The sequence below is a fragment of the Epinephelus moara genome, chromosome 18, assembly GCF_006386435.1.
Source record: "Epinephelus moara isolate mb chromosome 18, YSFRI_EMoa_1.0, whole genome shotgun sequence".
Classification (NCBI taxonomy): domain Eukaryota; kingdom Metazoa; phylum Chordata; class Actinopteri; order Perciformes; family Serranidae; genus Epinephelus; species Epinephelus moara.
This window is the reverse complement of record NC_065523.1, coordinates 16633867-16660928: the sequence shown is the minus strand read 5'-3', so window position 1 is coordinate 16660928 and position 27062 is coordinate 16633867. Positions and strand designations below refer to the sequence as shown.

At 41.1% G+C, this 27062-nt stretch overlaps 1 protein-coding gene across 3 annotated transcripts in view; it reads left to right on the top strand.

Moving 5' to 3' along the window:
• Positions 1–27062, top strand: part of znf385c (zinc finger protein 385C) — a 196799-nt gene that overhangs the window by 6862 nt on the left and 162875 nt on the right. For 2 of the 3 annotated variants that reach the window (XM_050069828.1, XM_050069825.1), the window contains exon 1: positions 10193–10260. The exons of the other annotated variant lie outside the window; for it this stretch is intronic. The gene's annotated coding sequence lies outside the window, so the exon portion shown is untranslated. Of the gene's footprint in view, positions 1–10192; positions 10261–27062 lie in introns of those variants that run through there. 3 annotated transcript variants of the gene reach the window in all.

Here is a 27062-nt window from a genome sequence, read left to right as displayed (position 1 = left end):
ATAAGTTTTGCAGGTATTTGCCCATAAACCAAAGTTATTATTAAAAATGTAAATGGCGCTAGATGAGAAGTCAGAGTAGTACCAAAATCATTAGGATTTATTGTCTGGGGACCATAAATGCCCGTACAAATTTTAACAGCAATTCATCCAGTAGTTACTGAAATATTGCAGTTTGGACCAGCATTGTCATTTTGTGAGCCATGCTGTTGGTGTGGCCAAAAAAGCAGGATAACACCTTGGGCAGGTTGCTTGTCCATCACAGGACCACCACACAGACGAACAAATTCACACTCACACCTACAGGCAGTTTCCACTGAGTTTCCACTTCACTGGACCTGCGTGTCTTCAGACTGAGGGAGGAAATCCAAGCACAAACCCATGCAGGCATGGCAAGAAAGCAAAACACAAAAATGGAACATCGGAACAAAAATATTATAATTGTGTTAAGTGATTTGAATTGCAATTATAGACACTGTGTGGGGGCTCTTGGCTGTTCTATATGCTTTCTATCTCCCACACTTTTCCTCTCCTGATATAATTGTGCAAATCACCTAGTTTTCTTGATGAAAATGTTACCACATTGCTAGGAGAACTTATCAGAAGATCATCAGACAGACAGAATTCAGGAGAAACTGGAAGAAAATAGCCTAAATGATTTCCATGTGGCTGTGTAGCCAAAGGAGGACAGATTATATCAGTAGATGCACCTAATAGACCATGATTATGAGCAGCCTCATTTCCTACAAATGACGCCTTTGCTGAGCTACTGGTGCTAGAATATATTACTTCTTCTGTGTCTTTCTTTCATAGCATAACAATGTCACCATAATGAGAAACTTGGTAAAGACGCAAATGTATTCAACTTATCTATGCATTTTCTTTCCTATAAATCTCACCCTCTGTCTCTGCTGTGTAATTAAGTGAGGCTGCGGGTTCATGAGCTATGACTGTTTCATTACTTTTGAATAGGCCAAGATGTGCTGATATGGGTGAGAATGAGTTATCAATATGTCCACTATTACTGGGGTCTTTATTAATTTTATCCTACCATTCACTGCATACTTCTCATTCAGTATCCTCCCAATGCTATACAGGCATAGAAAATATTTTTACATGATGATCATTTGGTGATTCACTCTCTTCTGTTAAGGCCAAGGTCTGGATTATTTAAAACCCTATAACCACGACTGGAAATATAAATATTAAGAATGACCATTTCTGTGATCATAGTGTGGCAAAAGCATGTAATAACCAATGTGCTGTGAAGGGCTGGTGGTGTGCTTATTCAGAAAGAAAAGATGCGTCAGACATTAATCAATTCCACTCAATTTGCAGCACAGTTTAGCATAGCACAGAGGCTGTCCATTTACTTGGAAAGAAAAAAATATGTTGATACACCTATTGAAAGTAGGAATTACAGGGTTGTCTGGTTGCTCAGAGCATACAAGCATGGCATCACATCCAAGTAGCCATGAAGTACAAAAGTGACCTTTCTGTGAACTTTCTTGACCTGATCAACATATATGACTCAATTCCTCTTAAACTTGGAATCTTTCAGCCTTTTAGAAGTACCAGAACCCATAAGTATGCTGGTAACGACCTACTTCCAAGACCTGCAAATGCTTCAAAACAGCCAACTTGACTACAACATGGCAGTGCTTTGAGGTAGGCATCATGGCAGGCTGCACAGTCTCACCCCTAGCCTTTACAATGGCCATGGAAGTCTTCATCAGGGCCGCAAGATTGGTAGTGGGCAGTGAAAAAACTAAGGCTTGGCTCCTTCTTCCACCTATCAGGGCATACATGGACAACATGACAACACTGACCACTAACTACTGTATCATGTACCAAGCGGCTACTTGGAAAGCTGCAGGAGAACTTCTTGTGGCCCTGGATGAAAATAAAGCAAAACAAATGTTGAAGCATCTCCACAGTTAAGGAAGTGCTTAGAGACACAAAGTTCTGCATCAGTGATGACCCGGTGATGATCTGTCAAAGCCTGGACAGATGGTACAATAAGAGCCTCAAGGACAGGAAGAGCAGGGCCAGCAACTAAGGTAAAAGAGTCTGGAGAACATCAACAAGACCCTGCTGCCTGAGAGACTGAAGCTCTGATGCCTTGACCCACTCCCCTGAATAATGTGGCCGCTCACTGTCTGAGGTCCCAGTAACAACCATGGAGAGGATGAAGTGAACCATTACCTCATACACTGAAGAAAAAAAAATGGGACAGTGTCCCTCAACTTCCAAGCAACAGCAGCCTCGATGGCAGAGGGGTCCTTGGACTACCTTTCACTAGTCTTGCAGAGTAATCATACTTCATACTTCTCCCATCTGGCCGCAGATACAGGGTACTGGACTGGAAAAAAGCCCATTTTAAAAGAAGTTTTGTCCCCTCAGCCATCACAGCCCTAAACAAAAACATGTAGATTTAATATTTCACCCCTGTACACTGTCTATGTCATGTTTATGCTTATATGGTTTTCTGTGGTATGTGTGGGAGAGGGTTATTTGTTATCTGGGGAATATGTGGGAAGAGGGTCTGTTATCTGTTATCTGTTATATGTTGTGTATGCTGCCCTGAAACCAACCTGACTGATGATGTGTGAAAACAATTATCCCCCTGGGGACATTAAAGAACCTAACCTAATCGAAGGACGTTAAAGCAAGGCTTCAAATTACACTAAAGGAGCCTAGAGACAAGACCGACAGCAATGCCACAACTTCCCTATTACTGGGCAAAATTTAATACCATCCAATGCAGTACAGCAAACTACATAAGCCCTGAGCCAGAGACATTGTTGGGTAAGTCCAGTGGGAAGGAGGAGGTTTTGGCCTGGCAGCAAGCAAATCAACTTTGCCCAAGGCCACAGCAGGAGGAAGTTGGTAGCTGAGGAGGTGCGCCAACAGGAGAAGACAGCAAGAAATTAAAAAAAAACTGTCTTCCATGCAAAACTGGAGCAGTGGATGTGATGGGAAGATGTGGGGAGGAGAAAGATCAGCTGGACAGATTTATGGAAAATCGGAGCCTAAATTAGCTTTATCATCAGAGCTACATATGTGTTTCCATCATCAAAGAATCTCCATCAGTGGTTCAGTAAGAATCCAACCTGTGCCCTCTGCCCAACTCCAGCAACTCTCAAACACATCATGACCAGCTTCACACAAGGCCACTACACCTGTGGGCAAAATCAGGTCCTCAAGAGCCTGGCATCAGCTCTTGAGATCAAGCGGGGGGCGACCCACTCCTTGCCCAGATAGCGACAATCCCCTAAAGGCAACAACTTTAATTCGAGGACAAGAAAGGCCTAAACATCGTTCTACCAAGCCCAAAACAGAACACTATTCATGGCCTGCGAATGTACTGATGGATATCGTCTGGCAAGAAATCTTTCCACCGTACATTGTTTTCACCAGTCTTAGGACAGATTTGGTACTCTTGCGCCTTCACTGAAGACTGCTTTTATCATAGAGCTCAAAGTTCCATGGGAGGACTTGCACAAGAAGGCCAACCAGCATACGAATCTATGCTATGAATAACTGGCAGCAAAAGCAGAAGACTGTGGCTGGAATACCAAAGTCTTTCTGGTCGCAGTGGGAAACAGAGGTTTTGTGGTATCTTCTACCATCAGACTGCTGAAGGAAGTAAGAATCTACAGGCAGGCCATAGCTCAATCTCAGAGGCGGCTAAAAGAAGCAGCCAGTGGATATGGCTCAAGCAGAAGGACCCTTATTTAGCTCCAAAAACATCAACATAACATCAAGAGATCACAAAAACAGAACGGGAAAAAGAGGGGGTTCTGGGATCCCACAATCCACCATCGAGCACTCCATATATGTAGTAGACAAAACAACAAAACGGTAAGGATGGAGGTTGTCCATTGAAAACCCCCACCTGTCAACCATCTGCCACTCCCAACAGCAAGGTGAATCTAATGTAAGTGCTCACTACCTATTGGCACAAGGGATTGTTTAACACTGCATCCTGTGTTTTTTGATTATGTCTTATTGAAATAAATATACATGTATCATCTTCTTGAATTCAATACACAGGTATCCAATTATAGACATAAAAAAAGAGCAAAGAGACAAGCATTTAATTAAATATTGTTTCACACGGAGGGGTAAAACTTCTAAATTTCCCCTTAGTTTAACAGAAAGTAACAGAGAGGAAGTGTGAAGATGGCTCCTGTGCGTCACTTTGATGATTAATCCTGTTGAGACTCAGTAGGCAGTCATCTATAATGTAGGTTCAGGAGTAAAAAAAAACCCAGTCTCTACAAATTGAAGTGCTTTTCTGGACTCTCATGCAGGGTCATTTCCAAGACCCAGAAGATGAGAGCTGCATTTGAACCGTTTAACAGACTTTGTCCAATAAACTATTTTTAGAGGTTGCACATTGAAATTTGCTCGCATAAGCTATATATGCCAGAGGGTGAGCTTCCTGGTAAACTGACAGTGGCTCAACTCAGCAGCAGACTCCTCTGTGTAAAAGGTGTGGGAATAGGCATTTCTACTTAATATGTATAGCTTTTGCTTCCTCATCCTCCCTGTGGAATAAAAATCTGATAGCATGTAGTGATAGTGTAAGAGTTGGAAGGCTTTGTTCCTGGTGCCGTGTCTCCCTCACTGGGAAAAATACTATGAAAGTCACTGGCAGCACTGGGAGGTTAAGTGTCAAGTTAGAAATGTTGTAGACAGTTAGGCTACAGGTGCTGTTAGCATATGGCTCTCTCTCCTGTTGTGCTTTGAATGTGTCATTTAATACCCTTGCAGTAATATCCCTGTGATTTAGCATATTCCAAAACCTGAAAAAAGAAAGGAAGAAAAAAACAAATACTGAAAAAAGAGCAGTCATTTCAATTGCAATGGGACACTGCTGTGATGTGTAAAGGTTTTCAGTGCGCATACTAATCCAATCAGCCACTGATTAGCCTTCAAATATTTAATCAAGTGATTTTAACTGCACTCACTCCAAAACACTGAGAAGTTTGAGAGAGGTGCTTATCACAAATTCATCATGACAGATTGTGACATTTCAGAAACATTAACTATAATTTTTTCTCAACAAAAAAAAAAAAAAAAAAAGCCTCAAGATTAACAACCATCTTTACCTACAATCAAGAAAAGGTGTAGCTCTTTGTATTGAAACCACCACCAAGGCAAGGTGATCTTTTACTCACAAAATCTGTTTGATGGTAGGAAATAGTTTGGCTAAAACTCCACCTTGAAATTATGCCTTGATTTATAGTTGAACATTCAACTCTGGACATCAAATAAATGAGATATAAAAATAAAATTGGCACTGACTGGCCAATATTTGATATTTAATAAAATGTCAACATTGGCCCGATATACTCTATCTTATCATTATAACTAACAATATGTAGATTTATCCATTTTTATTATGCTGAACTTTTTTTTCATATCAAAGCAACAGCTTCCCCCTTCCCATACCCCTCTGCATCTTTAGCAGTGATTCTTCATTTGGTAACTGTCAGTCACATATGAATCTGTCCCACTGCAGGCATCTAGAAAATTGATTGAGCCAAGATGGACAGCCAAAGTCTGACTGACAGTGTCTGTGGTGCAGATTATTAAGCAATTTCTTCTCCAGGAAGTCAATAAATGTCCGAGGTAACTGTAATGCAGTGTCTTCTCCGCTGAAACTTGTTTTGATGTGTCTTCGCCTTTTATCCTTTTACCTAAGTCTGTGTGCTGCTATCTCGTTTGTACCAGCCTTTTTTGCCATCACTGCCTCAATGGCCAGCCAACATAATTAGCTCCATGGTAATCCCTCTGGACCCTTCTAATTAAAACAAATGCCAAGGGCAAGTGACCACAAACGCAGCAGCAGCATCCCCCTACTTGGAGAAAGAGCTCAAGCGAACCATAACTCATGTTGCAGTGGGTTATGGAATTTTGAATGGCCTCTCGTTTCTTTTATACAGAGGTACATTAAATCCACGACTTACCTCACAGCAAGCTTAGTGTCTTTACAGTGCAGCAGCCGGATATGCAACAGTCACACTGAAGTGGTACTTTATACAAAACCATGAAATACCACTACAGAGAAATGCCTTCATTCACAAGGTACAGGACTGAATGGGTCAAAAAAGTCTGTAAAAGCAAGGACATTTCATTATGAAGAGGAAACATTCACCTTTAGACACTGGCAAAAGAAAGCGCATAACACAGTGTATAATGATTTTAGAGTGGTCTTCAGCTTTAAGATGCATTCATGAATAAAATGAGCTCCGGAGGTTATTTATATTCCTTTAATACCAAAAGGCAACAAAATTCCATTTTTAAAGACCATGCAGTGTCTATCTGTTCTGTGTTTTAAATAATTAGACATACATTTACAGCCTTTTTAGATACTGTGTTGGACAGAGGCAGACGTTATGGATGGAGATATAGGTACATTCTGTGTCTTATGTAATTAGACATACATTCACAGCCTCTTAGATACAGTGTTGGACAGAGGCAGACGTTATGGATGGTCAGCATACATATGTGGCAATCCAAAGTAAATGTCAAATCTAAATGGAAATGCAGTTTTCATGCATTCCTCCCTTGTCAGCCCTTTTTTTAAAAACCATTTCCATATTCCTTTTTTTCTTCTTCATGCATGCCACTTTGGCTGCACTCATGCTGAAGTTAATCAACTGCCTGAAGTGCCATTGTTGCTTCACACGCCTTTCTTTTGTTTCTTTCGTTTTCAACTCCAGTCACTCCGGTCCATCAAAGGCTCCATTTAAAGATGGGTTTTTAAAGTTCACATCGGATGGACACAGCTTGCCACTTCAGTTGCTGTGGAAACCAGGTTGACGCATGGACAGGTTGTTGAGAACAGTGGGAGTGGGAGTTTAAGAGGCTATAGAGGCCTGTCAAGATTTATGGATTTTACTGTACAGTTCTACAGACCAGTGGACATTTATCCACTGGACAGAGAGAGAATATATGTTTGCCTACAGATATAGAAACCACAAGAAGAAACACAAGTCCAGACCAAAGGCATTTAATAAGAAGAAATCAGTTTTCTTGGCTTACAGAATAGAGGTATTTAGCTATTTATTCTAACATACAAATTGATGACATTACATTGTAATAAAACTTTAAATCAATAGTTCGTCATTTTGGTCAATGTGATTGTTTAATTTGTTTTCTGAGATTTAGATAAGGAGATTGATACCAGTGTTAAGTCTGCATGGTGAATATGAAGCTACAGCCAGCAGGCAGCTGACTCAGCTTGGCACAAAGACTGGAAACGGGGTAACACTTGACCTTGCGCTGACCTGCAGTGACAAAATCTGCCTACCAGGACCTCTAAAGCTCTCTAATTAACACATGATATGTATATTAGAGCAAAAACTGAAGTGTAAAAACAACAGTTAGCTGGGTTGGTTATGTGCTGGACTATTTCTTGCCCGGGAGCAGTTATGGAGTGCTGCAGAAATGAGTCCTATAGTCCGATTCTCAAAGTCAGTGGGTTTTTTGAAAGGGTTTTAGATGCCTGAAATAAGGTCTGTGGTTAACACAAGCTTTTGAGAGACTCTCATGTTTTGTTCTACAAGATAAAATACCTGAGTAAATACCCCACCCCTGAATTTTGAAGCTGCGTTGTTGGAAGTTGTGGTAGCAACATTGATTTCATGCGAACATGGTGTAGTTACTTTATAGCCGAACGTTAGCTTTTTACCTCTGGTGATTGCATTTATGCTTAGAAAGTTATAACGGTGATGTGCATTTGTGAAGGTTAAAAGTAGACTTTAGTTTGCGATTGATTTTCTGCATTAATCCAAAATCCAATGAAAAAATTCTATTGGCTTTTTCTGAGGGAACCAGGGCCATGATAATCTCCTTAGCCTACAAATAAACGCCATCCCTGTACCACTCTAATATGTAACTAGCAAAGATGCCAGGAAGTTACTTGTCCCAGCCAAGAAATGGTCTGGTTCATTACCTGGTAGTTGTCATTTTGACAGTACTCTTTGATTTTTGTATGACTTAAACACAAGATATAATGTTTTGATTAGCTTTAGAGGGGCTAGTGTAAGCAGATTACTTTCCCTTTGGACATAGCGAGGCTAGCTGTTTTCAGTCTTTGTGCTAAGCTAAGTTAGCTGGCTGCTGGCTGTGTTGTAGCTTCATATTTACTATACAGACATAGAAGTGGTCAATCATCTCATCTAACTCTCAGCAAGAAAGCAAAAATGTATTTCCCAAATTGTCAAACTTTTCCTTTAAGGGACAACAAGCATAATTTAAAGTCTCTGTTTTGAAGACTTAAAATAAATAAGAGATTGTTGTTTATGAAGACAACTGGACAAAGGTCACAGTTTACCCATCTTCTTTATTTACCACTACGAGCAGTCTATAACCAGCACTGTCAGCACTAAAAGGGCAAGCTGCACCAGCAGTGTGGTCTGTAAGGCAGGTGCATGCTGGTTGATGGGGTGCAAAGTTTGGACGGTGACCAGTCAGATACCAATCAGGGCTTTGAATCTGGCTTACATTCTGCCCTTCAGCCATTACCAGCGGCTCTGCATGTAGGCGGAGAGGACTAGCACTGGCACTGAAACTAAATATGAAGTAAAGTTTGTCAAATGAGAGAAAGGAGCCATGCATCTGGTATGGCTTATTTTCCAAAGGCTGAACATGTAAATGCAAATAATAAAAATCTACATTAATGAATTAAAGACTTTTAAGGCATCTTAGTCAGAGGTGCTAACGGCTGGTGTTAGTGGGATGAGACGACGGTGTTGTGTTTCATTCAGTATGGTCCCCATGTTCTTGACTGTGGGTTATTTTTATGATCACCGCTTGTTCGAGTGCCAGCACATTTGCATGAAGAAGGACATATCTAGTGCTCATAAATAGGAGAGCCAAGAGTATCCATCACCTCACTGGTGACAACCTGTTCCACGCATTTCCGCCAGTTTGTCACCCTGTAAAGGGCCCCAGCATATTATAATCAAGGCAATTGGCCTTTCTGTTAATCATACTAGATAAAAATCAGTATAAAGCTATCAGGAAAATAGAATTTAATGGAACAAAAGAAGTATAAAAAAAAGGCCATAAAACCGGCGAGTATCATCAGCAACCTCTTCACATGAAACAATGTTTTTCTTGGATGAAAAGAACAACGCTGGCACTGTGGGATGTTTATTGTCCCTGCAGTAACTATTTTGGAGTCTGGGAAACTGTTCAAATCTGCCAGCATAAACACCTCATTGAGTAGACTATACACTGTCTGTCAGATTAGATTTTACCAATAGTATTCACTTTTAAAGCTGATCAGCATGCCAGAACAGTACAGGGTCAAATATTATGCTGTCTGTGAGGTGCTGCCACATCAGTGTCCACAAAGAAAAACAATAATATGTGGGCTGATTTGTATTCTCACATAGAAAATAATTAAAACTCACAAAATCCCCATGGTGTAGTCTGGTCAGTCTCCTATTTGTGGTGGCAAATATTTGTGAAGCCATATTACATTTAGGTGAGTGGTATGACCCAAACAAAACAACAACAACAACAACAACAACAACAGTTTTGTCACATTTTATATCCTTTTAATGTAATTAAGGTGATACTATAAATATTACCAGAGTTAATTAGCCTACAGTCACGAGTGTAAAGAACAATTTAGATCCGTGATGAGCTGCTGGAGACCAACGGGTCAGTGTGAACTGACCAGAGTCAAGCAACACTCATAAAAAGAGCGAGTACATCCGGTCTTGCATTTCAAAATAAGACTCAATTAGCTTTATGGGTTTTGTGTCCTAAAGTAAGCACGCAAATGAAAATAAAATAGGTCTTATATACATATTTAAAAGTTGAGCTGTATGATATGTATGTTCTTTGAACAAGTTTTCCTAAAGTTCCCGCAACAACTGGCTGACTTAAAGAGGGTTTGTCTAAAAGTGCTAAATGTAAATTACAGCCTAACTTCGACTATAAAAAAAAAACATGTAAGAGAAACGCGAACTGCAGCGTATTTCTTTGACCTCCAAAAAGTTAATTCAAATGAACAGCTGTAGTGTAACAGCTGCCTCTCCATCAGTGCGAGCACGTCCACGCCTTTATTGTTAAAACACACTTCCGGCCTCAGTTTGTATAACGGTGTGTGACTTGACCAAACCGCTGCACTGGACAGCTCTGCTTTTTTGCGTTGGCAGCCAGTCTGTAACAATCTGTTTCCACTGTTGCTGGGCACGGACAAGCACCGGGAAAGTCGGAAACGGAACGGGACCGGTAAGACAAAGCGCTGTCATATCTTGTTGTATTGTCACGCGTGTGGAAGAGTGCTGTCCCTGCAAAAGTTTGGATTTGGCTGAAATTGATCCGGATGCGATAGTTTCAGGTGTGTAGTTCTGCAGAGTTCTGAATGACGGGAGTGAATTAAACATGTGGTTTTGTAAAGTTAAATTTCAACTCATCTCGTTTCGCTGAATTAACTGCGCGCAGCTTGTCGATAAAATGAGTTTTAGACGTTTTGCGTAATTGCGCATCAGCAGCACCAGACGTATAATCCCCCTTCTCCACACTTGTCGTCCTGTTAGGATAAAATGCTTTCAAACTGTTTAACGAGTGATGAAGTAAGATATAAACTAATATAACAATTTCATGAATAAATCAGTTGAAATCAAACACATATTATGACAGCAGAAAAAATACCAAAGATTACCACAAAGCCGCTAAGGAGGGATGCTATATCAGTGTAACATGGATTTAAGGATGTTTTTATTTTTGGTACCTTGTTAGAATATTCCAACCATAAATGAGGAAGGATATCCTTAAACAGCTGTACAAGTTACTCATATTGAGTCAGCTGTGGGTCGATATTGGCAACATTTGCTTCACCCATGTACTCCATCCTCCTCTGTACCCACCATGCTCTCATCCTGAGTTATGATTTTATTCAATAGTATTTTCCACTTAAAATCGTCAATAAGTTATCCTCCTGGTGCACATTCTGGTTTTTCCTGCAGCCTATTAGTATTATTATTTGTGTAATTATAGCAAACAGAATATTTGCTCTAAAGGGAAAGCACTAATACACTGTTTTCCTATACAAGCTGAAAGATATTGAACTGACTGACTAATTGTAGTGACCTTATCAGACTTTGTGGTGTCTTTGTTATCTTTGATAACAGGAAGTAGTTTCAGGAGATAATATCCATTGTACCTTTGTAAAATGTTTACATAACACTGTGTCCTTTACATCTTCATGTCCTGCTGATGCGCATGAAGCTACATATTATGACTGCCTGGACATTCAAGGTTCATTAAAGTGGGAAAACATTTGACTTTGCATGCAAGATCCCAGGACATGTAGGACGTTGAGCATTAATTCTACACACAAGCACCAAGTCGGATATTGTCTACTGGGACCGATAATGACTGATTAAACAGTTCTGCTCAGGGAGGAATTCTTTAAGTTTGACATGTCTATTTCATCAGTGCTGTCAGTGCTCTAATAAGAAAAGGACATTTATAATGACAGCTGTACAGAGAGAGGGAATGTTGTTGTACAGATGTTGGAATCAGTCAGTCCTTTCAAAGCGTGCAGGATCATAGTGGAGCATGTAAAACTGTCACTTGATTATATTGGGTTTTCTACTGAACACCTCTTTTGCTGCAGTCCTAGTGCTCAGTAGTTGCTGTAACAAGTAAGAGGTCTGATAAATCAAATGGAATATCACAGGGTTGATTTAGAGAAATTGACACAGTGCGGCTTCTCTGTACAGACTTTATTTATGGACAGCACCTTTTAGAGCTGCCTTCTCTTTGCTGAATGGCCCCGGCTGATAAATGCTGCAATCTGTCATGCTGCTGTTATGATAAAGTGTGCAATACGTTTCTCACAGTCATTTGTGTTTTTATTGTGTTTTTTTTTGTTTTTTTAATCTTTTGCTTGTGGGAGTTTGGCATTTGAGAGTTTTTACGCAGACTAGAGGAAGTAGAGGAAGAGGAGATGGTGTTTTATGGTGCACATGTTTGGCACCAACTGTTCGGTACACAAGTTTTGGTTTCAGGAATACTGTGCAGTAATTACAGTCTGTGCGGACATGCGTAACATAATTTGAAAGTGCAAATCCTACTTGGAAACCCTTGGCATTGTGTCAGTCGTTGGCTGTTACCTAAAACCATACTAGTTAGGTTAAGCCAGCTACATGGTTATGGTGAACGCAAATGAGAAGGCGAGGATGCAAAAACTTCCCTTTTCTACTCCCAGAACAGAGGTGCAGATGAAAACAGCATTTGGACATTTTCCTAGAGAGCATGAAGTGCTTGACTCTCACTTCAAGCGTGAAGTTACTGATACTGACATGCTGTTCCTTTTGTTACTGAGCATATGTGGATGTTTAAGTGACTTAATTTTAGGTGCAAAACACATGGAACAATCCTAACTGGCTCACAAACTCATGTTTAGCAGACTGCAGATACTTCACAAAGACGCTCTAAGTGTAGCTGTGAGGTATTCTTTCTTTGCATTCATCACTGGCGAAACATAAATAGAAACCAGCCACACAGTTGTGATGTTTGCAGTCACTAATTGGATTTATTGTATACAAAAAGTTTCATTTGATAATTTTCCATCACCCTGTCTACATCTCCACAAAATCCCAGCGACACCTTTATTCCTTTGCTTGTTTGTAAAGGACTGAAGAGGAAACAGCTGATCATTATCAAATGAAAATATATTTTATTATTTTTACTTGAAGTCAATTTGAAATGTCTAGTTTTGCTTTAAATCATGACAGTTTGCAACCAGCGGAAACTTCTTCTGGTTAGAATTCCTTCAGTGTTCAATGTTCAGGTGTTTTTTTACTGGGAACCTAATCACCCGCAGAGGTCTCCTTCTCTCCAAAACAAATGTACCAGGTGATAAAAACCAGTAAAAACGCTAAATAAAAAAGTTTCATGTTAAAAAGCAGTGTTTCTCCTACCCTATTTAGCATGTTGCCGATGGCCTGCTTGCCCCTGTGTGCTTACCTATTTCTGATCCAGACGTTCAGAAAGTTTTTATCATGAGCCAAATTTTCCGCAGAGGTTTCCTCCTCTCCAAAACAAACAGATCTGTCAAATTAATTAATTAAGCAGTTTCATGTTAGAAATCAGTGTTTCTGCAATGCTGTTTGGCATGTTGGAGATGGGCCACTAACCTAGCACCTGCTAATCAAGAACCTCAAGAACAGGGAATTTCTTCAAGTTTGGCACAAACATTCACTTGGGGTCTACGATTAACTGATTAGATTATAGTAGTCGAACGTCAAAGGTCAGGGTCCTGTGACCTCACAGAACATGTTAACTCAATAATTCATGCACTAATCATGACAAAATTTCACAGAAATGTCTCATAGGATATAATGATGAAGTGTTTAAGTTTTATACTCAAAAGGTCAAAGGTCAGCTTCACTGTGACATCATAATATTCTGCAAAAACACCTTTTTGGCCATTCCTCAACATCATTACTCAGCAACAGAAGAGGAGACATTTGGTCAGATACTGATTAGGTGACACGACTGTCCTCCTTTAAACTGCGCTGACCGTATAGATCTTCTGTGCTGCTGGGGGGAAGATGTGCACGAATCATCCATGTTTTCATAGACATGGATGAAAACTGTAAGTGCATGTTGACTGGTTTGTAGAGGCATACAACCTAATAATTCTAGTATCTCTGATAACTTAAGATCCAGATGTTGCAGAGGTTTTCCTTTCATTTTTGACAGAAACATGATTGGCGTATTAGCAGACTACCGACATGCATTTTTGTAGAGTTAAGGACAGAAAAGGTGGTGAAGGTGGTATGCATGTGTTTTTTGGGAGTATTGCTTAGGTTTAATTGTTTCTTGATGGCAGCACTGATACAGAGTAACAAGAGACAAACAGCCTGCCTGTCACTATGTTTTGTTAGAGGTGGGTACTCTGCCTCAGGAAGCCAGTGGTGAAACATGCCTCTACAAATGCATTAAAAGGGCTTCAGGCTCCTTGTTGTGCTCAATACTGAAGACACTTATTCGTCTCACCGGGTCATTTGACAGAAAGTATTAATATTAGATGTAAAAGGGGTCATTCTGGGGCTGCACTCCATATTAAGTCCACTAGGGAATTGAAAAGATTAGTACTTTTTTGGAGATAGTTATGTGTTACTTTGTGGAGAGGCTGGTGTTTGAGTGCACCTCACGTGAAGCGGGAAATGTAAACGTTAACCCCACCCTTGTGTGAAGAGAAGTGGAGAAAGAAAGAGGTTCGATGTAAACAAAGAGAGGAGGAGCGAGAGGGCATATTTTGGGAACTTAGAGAGAGAAGCATCCACATCCCAGCCCACATATCTTAATTGAGGTAAGTCTAAACTGTTTCCGACAGGCGGAGTGTAAGAGTCTTCACAGACGTAACGCTGAGTGGTTTACAGTGACACCCTCATTATGGTCACAATGTGGGGTGAAGCAGAACGTCTCCCTCTCTGTGTCTCGACTAGATCTTTTTTTTTTTTTTTACCTCAGGGCCTCCATTCTTTTACTCATCTCCCACAGATCAGGGGTTGCTTGGCTACCAGGCTGCCTCACACTTAACATCATGTATGCACGCAAATGAATATGTATCTACAGTGGCCAACAAGGGCACAGGGGAGCACTAAGTGGAACAGCTTGATTTTTGACCTGAGAGAGAGACCAGACAGCAAAGTGATAGAAAAGGTTCATTTGGCCTTAGTCTTGTGCAGTATTTTAAAAGAGCAACAGATTTGCGCAGCTACTTAGCCTTCCCTTCAGAGGTCTGGAGAACTTCTGTTGTGTTGACTGGATTTGCAACGTTTTTTCTGCTGCATTTGTTTTCATGGTTTGTGTGTTTTTGACTTTGCATCATTTCTGTATTTCTATCATGTCTGCCGTAAATATATATATATTTTAGATTTCTGCAGCATTTTTTTTTCTTTTGCAGCACTTTACCATTTGTATTTGTTTTTGAATTGACATCGTTTATGAAGCTGCAGCCCGTTTCTCCTAATTGAAATGCTTTGGGCTGTCGTAGCAGGTTTGTCCTTGTTGGCCACCGTAGGTATCTGTATCCTAAGCATGTTTCAGTGCTTACTGCCACTATTGATCAAGACATTCTTGTTTAAAGAGCATTTCATGTATGTTTTTGAAATCCTCTTCTCTATCTTTTTATAACTTTGCCAGGTTTTTTTTCCGTCAGCCACTTGCTCTTACATTGCTGCCTCTCACCGTGTAATTTTCTCTATGATTTTGCTCGTCTGCTGTTCAAGTGGGTCCTCGCTATTTCGCTTTGACCTTCTTTTGATCCTCCCTCTTACTGCTGTTATCTGTGGTATCATCACCTGCTGAGCCAAGGTGACCAGCCTGCTCACACTGAGCAGCACACACAGCTGGAGCCTGCAAGGCCCAAGACTGAATTTATACACTTTTGGATGTTTGTTGACCTCTCTTGTTCACTCTCTCTCTATCTCACTCTGTGTGTGACTGATACCCTCGATTTCATCCTCAGCTGAAAATGGTCAGAGTAGCACAGTGACCTTCAGTTGGATTCTATGAAAAGTTTTGTGCTAAAACTGTGACGCACTTGCTGGTCGCTTCTCCAATTGCCAATACAAACACACAGTTAATTCCCAATTAGCTGGGGGAAGCTTGGCACTGGAGGACATCACTGTTCTGTCATGGTCAGGCAGAGCAGCACTGGCATAGCTGATATTTGTTCATGTGAAGTACGCAAGGAATTAACTTTAAATGAAATGAAAACATTCAGACTCTCATGCATTTAACACTTGTATGCAGGTCATGCTTTCTGAAATCACTGGTTCACAAAGATTTCTTAAAATGTTGTACATATATTTTATCAAAAGCAAATATTTAAAGTCACTGCTTAGGCACTGAGTTATTTATTTAGTTAAACATGTCCTTTGGGGGCTGCTCAGAATAAATCAAAAGTGCCTACAAATTCCCATATTTCATATTAATTCAGATGTTGTATCGCAAATGACTTTAACAAGCAAGCTTGATAAATTATACATTCCCTTGCCACACTCCAGGGGTTGGTTGAGGACTGACAGGGCAAGTAACAAGCTGTGCAGGGCTTTGCATGACAGGTAAAATGAAAAGGGAAAATCTTTATAAAAAGGCATGAATACTGGCCCCCTCTGGCCATGTTGTCTGTCTATCCCTAAAGGAGCGATGGAGTGTTGGTACCCTTCAACCCCTGAGTCCCTCCGCTGGCCTGGGTTACTGCCCTGTGTAAGGCTTGAGGTGGCAGAGACCGGGTGGGGGTCAGGGATTCTGACAGCTGCACGAAGCCTGCCTCAGGGCATGCAGGCTGCCCTTTTCCTGTTTCGAGCCCCCCTCCCTCCTCCAGCCCCCTGCCTGGCAGAGTGGCACGTGCGACCGGAGGTGCACAGCCCGGGGATAGACTCAGCAGGCTGCCTGCTCCTCAGTGGGGAGCTGGAGAAGTGACACTGCTGACTCTGGGGAAGCCGGGTTTAGGTTTCACATGCCCCCTCTCTGTGTCCCTCCTCACGTCCTCTCATGACGCCTTTTACACCTCAACCTCCCCTTTGAGCCTTGTGCCCAAACAGGAGGTGATCTGGCAGGAAGGGGGAGTCAGGTTTTTCACCGACAGTAGAAGCGGAGGGCAGCTCCCCTTTAGTGGCACGTTCAGCGCTGAGCTTCATTTGATCTCATTTTGATTCGGTGTTATGAAATCATTATCCTCATTAACAGAAAGCACCAGAAGCCTGCCTCACTGCCGTGAGCCTTAGATGCATACAACCTCACACTCGCACATGTGTAATGACTCACACTGACAGTGGCCCCAGTGTTAGAGCTGTGCAGTCACTTACACAAACACATGCGCACACACAGTGGTGCGTTTATGCTGCTGGTGAATGACGGTGCTCTGGGGTTAAACACTGGCTCAGTGTGTTCCGCCAGGTATGCCTCCTCAACCACTCCGCACAACAACAACAAGCTCTAAATAGGCCGCTTGTTTGGGTCCCAGTCAGCAGGAAGGGTGGCGGCTGAAATCATTTGATCAGAAACATGCAGTTATTGCTTTCATGAATATTCAGATATTGTGTGCAGTACTGTGTGTGTGTGTGTGTTTGTGTGTGTGTGTGTGTGTGTGTGTGTGTGGTGTCTGGTATCGACTTTTACATTTATTTATGCAGGTATGGTTTAATGCATGGCTTTTTTCAGCAACGCCCTGCTTCACATACACTCATCCATTCAGTCACACACATTCACACATGGTAGCTGCCCAGCACCGCCACAATCTTTCAGTGGAGCTCTGCAGCCGTAGCTGTCGCGGGTTAATTGCCTTGCTCAAGGGCATAACAGTCATCAATATTGACGGCCAGGAGAGTGTTACTCGTTTGCTTTCTCTGTGTCAAGATTAATCATAGCTGAGAAGACTAGTTTCTCAGTCTTGATGGTGTGTGTTGAGCTCTTGTCATCACTTTCCAGCCTTTCCACTGCCAGGATTATGAGAGCAAATGTAGGCAAAGTAAGTTTTGAAAGAAAGTTTAAGGACACTTTTCAGCATGAAATCCCAGGAAGAGCTGTAGTGAAAAATAATCACTCATCACAGGATTTTTTTGTTTGTTTGTTTGCTAAATCTGAATGAGTAAAATGCATTAGTTTAAATATATCTAGCTGCCAGGGATTATTCAGAGGCTACATTTCAGAATCACCCTGCACTCTAAAAGCTTTTGAATTATGTTGTGCGTTTAAGCACAATTTGCCCTCACTTTACTTCAGCTTTGGTCCAAACATTATCTAGTGTTTTTGCTATAGTGAGGAGCTGCAGTAGTTTAGTTTTCTCCACAAGTCAGTTAAGATAAAAACAGTCGCTGAAGTTATTGCTTCCACGGATTCTTGTCAAAATCTAGATATTCTTCTACTATCTTGTATTACTGTTTCTACCCTCCGAAATAGGACTTTGATCTTACTGAAGTGAAGAGATAAAGCTTGGAATAGAAATAAACATTGTGGCTTACTGTAGCATAAATGTTTGAGCGGTGAAAATACCAAGATCTGAAAAGACAATTTTCAACAGCAGGCCAAAGACATTTAGCTGTCACTGCTGTCACCCAAACATGAAATATTAGCAAATGATGAATATGTAACACGAGCAGCCATCAGTTAAGACAGGCACCCCGCAGATATTTGGATCAGCTCTGCGTCACCTATTTTACATTCAACTATCAAGGGCTTGAGGTGAACGTGTAAGTGTCTGTACCTGCGAGTCTCGTCCTTCCATCACAGGAACAATTTTGGTTTCAGTGGCCCTAATTTTTTCAATTTAACATGCAAACCAGTGCAGACCCGAGTGCAGAAATCATCTAATAACAGGGTTCGCGTGCCATTCATGTAACATTCTTATCTCGCCAATCACAGCATAGGAATGATTGGGTGCTGTTAAATGTGGCAGCTGAAAACAATCATTATTTCAATGTCCTGCTCCAATATGGTATTGCCTCTAGAGTTCGCGACATGGAGAGATGTAATTTGGCCAAGAGGAGAAACTTCTCTGATCTAGAAATGGAAACGCTGACATCCTAGGTCCAATTTAACTGGCTGTATTTGGCAGCCTGAAAAGTGGCATCAAAGGAAGTCGGAAAACCACAGTATGAGAAGAAATCACTGCTGTGGTATAGAGCGTTGCTGTTGACAATAAAACTCAAGGTTGAAATATTTAATTTTTACATCCATAATATGTACCGACCTATAGCCTACACATATTAATAATATTAGCCTATATATTAGGTAATATTGATATTGTCATAATATTCATATAAAAGCCTATAACTGACCCAGACTGAGGAGCATGTGGCCGCGTGTATCGAGGTTGTTGCCACTTAGGGTATAACAGGTGGCAGAGGAGACGCAGATGCACCACCTGTTTCAGAGCCGGGCGGTGGCAAAAATTTAATTGCCTAGGGTACTTCTATTTTGAAATTACACTGATGCAGGGTTTATTTATTCTTTAAAATATTGCTTTAATGACAAATTATACAAACATGTTTTGGTTTGTCAGTGATTTAAAAACAAAAAAAAAGTTTCAGATAAATCAGAGCCGGACACCAGTGGTGTTCAGCCTTTGGTCAACCTGGGGCCAGTCCCAAAAAAATAAGTCTTTCTCACAGGCTTTACATTTTTAAGTGATTATTATGTGGCTGCAGAATGTGGTCTAATAACTCGTCAGACAGATTTAATATGCAGCACTGCAAGTCCACGCTGCCTCAAACTTGCGCACACTAGTTTCAGCTTCACCTTACACACTAACTGATCGATGCAGTGGCTGACAAGCAACTCTCATATTCTGAGAAGTAAAATTGCTGTTTTGGTGGCTCTGAGATAATGGCTTTAGTTACCCACCAGAAAAGGGCTTTCTGACAGTAGGGTAAAGTGGTGAAAATATTCTAAATATAGCATACACTTAAACTTACACTGTTTTTTTTTTTTAGGTGAGCCTTTTTTAGGTGGCTGAAAACTAACCAACTGAAGCAGTGCATGCTCAGCGCCATTTCATTTTACATATGTGTAAACTAGGGATGGGCAAACGATCAAAATTCATTATTCGATCATCAAAAAAAACTAACGATCAATTATCGATTAATTGGTAAGCGAGTATTTCAAAAGAGAGAAAACAAAAGAGTGCAGTGCAGACTGTCGCCGCTAGAGAGCGCAGCTGCCCTGGTTGTGAGCTTCAACCCCCCAGGCCAAAGAGGAAGAATGGCGCACATGCACAGTTCACCCCTGGGTGTTTACAACCGTTGCCAGCAAGAGTTACAGGCTTCAGTTTTCAGCCAAACCTCCGTCTTTCAATGGCGTAGTGTTTTCAGAGGCCTCAAGGGAAGCTGCCGAGGTTTTGGAGAGCGATGAGAGCCTCCGTCTGTTTATGATGTTTTTGCCTGGCATAGGTCCATCGGGGGGTCTTGTAGGCACGGCGGCTCGCATTGTAGGGGAAACACTGCGGCTACTGAGCAAAATTATTTGTGATCGATCAAAATCCTTAACAATCAGTCATCGCTAATCGAAAATTGATGCCCATCCCTAGTGTAAACAGACATTGTGATTCAGTGTCGAATGCGTCACTGGAATTGCATTGCTCGGCAACAGCTTGGGTCCATGTATACTTCCCATCAGCCGATATCAGTCACATGTTCTGAAAACATTCTAATGCTGGGTTCACACTACATGACATTTTTGTCTGTTATGACAGTCACTATGTCACATTAGGCGATTGTGGGGTCATAAAATCATGCCATGGCTTGGCCGACAGACGTGACAGACTACACGATGGTACACACCCGGTCAATTGTACGAAGTGCGTATTATATTTTTTAATTTTATCATTTTATATCCTCCATTATTAAGAAATAACATTCTTTGCTAGCCTGATGCTAATGGCAGTACTCACCTAGTAGCTGAAGTGCCTCTGCTGTTTCATGCCATCATTTTTCCATTTTTCACTCTGTCATCCCTAGAGGAAATGTTATAAAGGCTGGGGTGTTGTTGCCATACAGTTGTCCAAGGCAGCAGATAGCTCTGTGTTCTTAATGGTCAAAGTGACAGCTGTGACAGGAATTGGGAACGACAAAAAGAAAATCAATCATGCTAGACTTTCTGTAGGGACGTCTTGAGGCATTCTGGACATTGCGTTGGTTGCGTCTGCTATGACACACTACACGAGATGAAACGAAGGATAATTATGCACGACACTTACTGCCACTCACGATCCGAGCCAACACCATACGACGCTGCGTTGGGCTATAATAGGGCTGATATGTAGTGTGAACCCGGCATAAGAGGAAATGCAAAGGGACCCATTGTAATGGTTTTGGGTCCATGTAGCTCTTTGGAGTCAGGCAGAAACTCACTTCCACACACGTGTAGGATTTCACAAATGCTCGTCGTTTATTTTTACGTCCACTTAAAAACATTCCAACCTTATCAAGCCCGGTTGTACGGTATGAACATAATAGTCACCACACGTACTTACAACCATTACTGTTGTGTTGAGAGACATAAAGAAAAAGCGGGAGCACATAGGTGTACGTCCGACCAGCGTTGGGTGCGCTCTCAACAGACTCAAATTATAACAAGCGCTGCTTGATGATGTTGCTGTTAAGCGACACAGTATACACACCAAGTTAAAGGCACATTTCATATATTCGACTGTTACACCATTAAGAATGTTTGTGTTGTCAAATTTCAAACGGTCTATTGTTGAAACATGGTTGAAGAGCCTACAATTTTTTTTCCTCAAAGTTCAAAATGTTAACAGCTCCTATCCTCAAATACTTAATTAACAAGTTAGAAGAGATTGTTTTGCAGAACAGCTTCACACCTGAAGCGGATGTGTGATTTTCTCAACAGTCACACTTGTCTTGCACTTGACCTGAGTCCTCCTGTTGAAACACAGTGAGCTCAGGGGAGGATGATGCCTTACAAATCTGTCACATAATTAATTTTACCAGCCAAAGTAAATACAGAAACATTCTTTTTAGCGTGACAACTCCATACACTGGTGGTGTGTGTGAATGAGAGACGGTGCTTATGTGGTTTCCAGCTTACATTCATGGCCGTCCTTTGGGAGCAGCATCTGTTTTTATTTCTCCTGCACAGTGAAACTGCTCCTCTTCTGCCTCCCGCAGCTCTAGATATCAGCTATCGGAGTCATTACAACCTGCAGGAGGTGGTACCAAAGCTTCTTCCTACCCCACCAGGCCACCAACCCCCCACCCCACCCACCCCCATCTCTCATTGATCAAGCTGGAAAGACATCTAATCCATGCTGATCACAGTAACCTCCACTGTCTGGAGGGCTGGATCTGAGGCACACACTCTTGTTTTACCGCGTCTCTTATTGAACCATGCCAGCTGTGAGGAGAGGAGGCTGGATATTGATGGGTGTGGCTCAGGTCACCCCAGATAGCCTGATAGCGTCGGTGATGCTGAAAATGGGCTTGTGATGCCACTATTGACGTAGTGGCTGACTCAGAATGGCTGATATCTTTCAGCTGCCCTCTTTCATTCATGCTTGCCACCTCCTCACAATGAACTGGGGCTTAACAAACCTATCAGTGGTGGCCTGGCCTTTGATTAAAAGTCAGATTATCACCCTCTTACCATATGTGGGTTAAGCAGCTCTAGAAAACAGACCTTGTTTATTCTTTCCACAGTCTCAGTATTCTTTCACAGTTTTCAGTTTGTACCATCTACTGTGCTTTATTTCCTGCGCTATCTTCCTCTATCTTCCGCCTCTCATTTATAGCTGAGGTGTTTTTCATTTCTGTTTTACACGAGTGTGTGTGGGTTACGCGTCTTTGCACTCTGCTTGGAGCCTCTTATCATCTATGTCAAACTGGTGGGCTGAGAGTGGGTGAAGAAAGCAAGGGCAGCTCTCTACTCTTCAAGATCCCACATTAACTCCACTTCCTCCAGTTTAAAATCCCTCTTAGCCCTGCAGCAGCCGAGACATCAGCTCTTAACTCACACGGCTGACGTGCACATCGACTCACTGATCCACTAAATCACTTCTGTTAACTGCATTGATTCACTGTGTCTCTCCATTTCTTACCTGTTTGGTGATTTGGTGCTTTCTACAGTACATCTGGTCAATCCTGAGTTGACTGGAAAAGTTGATTAGACTGCTTCTACCACTAATTCATCACACACTTTTCACAGTCAAATCTGAATTACATTAATGGTCCGGTGTGTAGGATTTAGGGGGATATATTGACAGAAATGGAATATAATATAAGAAGTAACAAGTATGTCTTTTAAGTGTTTAAATCACCTCAAAATAATAACTGTCATGTTTTCCTTTCCTTAGAATGAGTTGTTTATATCTACATATGGAGTGGTCTTTGTCTGTGCAGTCCGCCATGTTTCTACAGTAGCCCAGAATGGACAAACCAGACATTCTGCTAGATAAAACCATTCCCATTTTTGCATTGGCCTCCATAGTTTGCAGCCCCTCTGCGATCAGCTGAACAGCATTGAAAAAACACGTAGCCTATTTTTTTTAAGATATTTTTTGGGGCTTTTTAGCCTTTAATGTATAGGACAGACAAGTGTGAAGGGGGGAGAGAGAGGGGGAGTGACATGCAGCAAAGGGCCACGGGCTGGACTCGAACCCGGGCCGCTGCGGCAACAGCCCTGTACATGGGGTGCTAGCTCTACCACTAAGCCACTGGCGCCCTGACGTAGCCTATTTTTAAGGTGAAACTGCATTATTCATTGTTTTCACTGGTTTAAAGTCACTAGGTCCATTTGTTTAGAAGAGGAAGAGACCTCTGCGGATAGATCAGCTCCTGGTAAAAAAATGCAAAACATCTGGGTCTTAAGTTATCAGAGGAAAATGGTGAGCACACATCAGGAGGTGCTGGTCTAGCAGCCCATTTTTGATGAGCCGATCATTGTATCATGAACCCACTTTATTCTGTCTTTTTATTGGTTTTAATTACTGGGTCCGTTTGTTTTGGAGAGAAGGAGACCTCTGCAGACAATTCTGCAATTCTGAACAAACACTGAAGGAATTGTAACCGGGAGTTCATACTTGACAATAGAAGGAGTTTCAGCTGGCTGCAATTTGCAATCTCTACCATTAGATGCCACTAAATCCCACATACTGTTCCTTTCATTTGTCTTTCTTTTGCCAATCTGATTTTTAAACCTGGTTATGTTGCGTGAATGACGCAGCAAAAGCTGAACCAACGAAGAGCTCCACTACATTAGTGGACTTTATCTCCATTCAGTGCAGTTCAGGCCATCACAAACTCATACTGGCCTGACAGCCCCTATAATTGAACCATATATTTTTTTCCTCTCAGTAAAGAGAAGAAGGGGCATCTTTCAGAGCACCGCTCCTGGGAGCATTTTTGCTGACAAAACAGGGGCTGCTGGGGTTGGGTTAACAATTGTAACGACACTGCTGTCAGAGAAGGGGCACAGCAAAAGATAAAGAGAGGGGAGGAATGGATGTACTTGCTCTCTGGAAGAGCCACACATAGGCAACACTTAGTTTGTTCAGCCAAGCCTTGGGAAGAGAGAGAGGAGCATATAGATACTGGTTTTAAAAGGCTCCCTGAAACAACGATATTGTATTAGAAAATGCTTTCAGATAGTCCACCTCTGCTTAGCACTAATAACTGTCTGCTGCACTGTAGTACACAAAGCTTAATACTGCCACTCTATTTAAAAGGATGTTCTTTTTTTCGATAATGGACATGATTTGGAAAACTTGCTGGCTTTGAAAAGACATTTCTTATACAATGCTTTTTGTTGTCAGTGTATTGGAGAACCATCTTAGCAAATGTTAATTGCAGAATTGTTTCATATGCTTCATGTAACATCCAGGTAATATCTTTTTTTTTTTGCTTTTTAGTTGTTACAGACAGACTGACATACAGAATACAAAACAAGCCATAGGGGAGCTTATTGTGTCTTAATATTCCCAGCGTTATGAACAGGGTGGTACAGGATCTGCAGCCCAGTGACGCCTCAGTGACTCTGTTCTGAGATACAAGGAGAGAATCAAAACAAGGCACTCTTCTTCTTCAAATTGAACCACAAAAGTCTGTAGGAAATCAATAGTTAGATCGCTGTAGTGAAAGAGAACACACTTGCTTTGGGCTCTGCTAATGTTTTTTGATGGCAGACTTAGAGAGAAAACACAGGAGGGAACATCTGAACAAGAGAACCTGAGGGCTACTGATCCCCTCCCGTGCTCTTGCTTTCTCTTTTACCCACATATATATACAGTAAATATACTTTTAGATATAAAGGCTCATGTGGCGCATGAATGTAGCTTTTTTTTTCCATCCATTGCATACATTGATGTAAGAAATTAAAATAGATCCCATATTTCTTTTGTCCACCTTTATTGAGGTGGCAGAAATGTCCATGTCAGTCTCAAATACATGATTTTCCTATATGTGACATTGGTAAATTACAGGGTTCTCTTTACCTCAGGGTTACTTGAGTGAGCACAGGCCTGACAAGTAATCAGGGCTTATTATTCGCAAGTTTGACAAATCCACAAATAGGTGTATAGTACATTCAGTATTTTAAGTAGCTTGATCTATTAATTCAAACTGACAAATATACAAAATTGAAAAATAAGTATTCAAATAAATACATGCAGGCTCAAGAACTGGATAATACCAGTTGTTGATGGGGAGGCCAGCATGTCAGATGGTTGTGGAAGCCTAGAAGGGCATTATCTCACTTACACCATGTTCACTTGACAAAGAAGAAAAAAAGACAATTCATTTCAATCAAAATCTAATTTTTTTACAATCATACTTCAGTTTTCCTGGTAACACCTAAGGGTTTGACTAATACCTGGAACAATCAATACCATCCCATAAAGTTCATATAAAATGGACATATTGTTTACTGTTCCAGTAAATAGTGAACTTTAGATATAACTTGGCAACACGAGAAATGTCTTGTCCGCTCATCTCATACAGCCCCTTAATACCTTTGTACAAGTGCATTAAATACACACTCTGCTGGTTTTAAAGGATTAGTCTGACATTTTGGGAAACACTTATTTGCTAGTGCTAGATGAGAAAACGGACACCACTCTCATATCTGTCCGTTAAATATAAAGCAACAGCTAGCAGCCACTTAGCTTGTAAAGATTGGGAATGGGGGTAGCAGCCTGGCTCTTCCATCGTGGAATCTCTGCTGGTTGCCAGACAATGGCTTCCAGCCAATAACGTGGCACATAACCCCCAACCCGCAGAAAAAATATTTAAAGGGATACTTTAATACTGATTTCCAACCAGCTTTGTATCATAATAATGTTGGCAGTATGTGTAAATCAATCAATCAATCAATCAATCAATCAATTTTATTTATAAAGCCCAATATCACAAATCACAATTTGCCTCACAGGGCTTTACAGCATACGACATCCCTCTGTCCTTATGACCCTCGCAGCGGATAAGGAAAAACTCCCAAAAAAAACCCTTTAACGGGGAAAAAAAATGACTGTGGTTAAACTTCCCTCCATCTTATTTTACCCCAGCTATGATCAAATATAAACCCAGATTCTTGCATTGCCTATTTCTTGCCTACAGTGTCTTAGGAAACATATTTCAATGCACTGTGGCTATAATATGAGAATTTGGGAAGTGGCCGCCATACTGTTTCCTGTATTACTGAGGACATACTGAGATCAAACAGTAAAACTAAGCAGTTCTGGGCAAATATGAACGAATATTCTGTTTCTGTGTTGCTTATTTTTCAAATGTTTTCAGAAACATATTTAAGTTTGCAGTTTAACTGTAATTCGGCATTGTGTTACCAGCCAGTTGCCATATTGTTTACTGTGGAAAAGTTACCAAGTTCGCAATATATCACCCACCAGCGGGACCATTTGTTGGTCTGATGTGGCACAGTGCATCCTGGTAGTTGTGGGTTTTCTACCTCTTGACCAAAAGTGAATGACACAGCTTTTTTCTTCTGTTTTCTCTGGTCATATTGCACCAATTCTAAAAGTATTTGCGTCTTTGTACTGTATAGACAGCCTAGTTTTGTGAAAAGAGCATCTTTCCAGCAGTGATATACTTTTTCAATGGACAGATATGAGAGTGGTATTGACCCTCTCATCTAATTTTTCAACTGAAAGGGAATAAGTTTTTCTCCCAAAATGTGAGGCTTTTGCTTCAACAAACTAGTGTTACTTATTCATCTAGTTTTCGGTTTATTTTTATGTTGTTGTTTTTGTTTTGGTAATATTAGGCTATACGTTTGCATCAGTACCACCAAATAATGTAAACAACATGGATTCAGCTGAGATCCTTGTTGCATGTCATTCCCCCCTTTTTAGGGGCAGAATAAAATGTTGTGTGTGGGGACAAAGGAGATATTAATTCATTAAAAAAATACAGCAAATGCCATCTAAGGTAGGGAAGCAGCATTGAAATGCCATGTTTTTACAAAGTTGCAGGTGCTTGTTTAATTACATAATCTTGTTACATCCTCTTGGGGACATTTGCATAACTCCAGCTGATGTAAACACA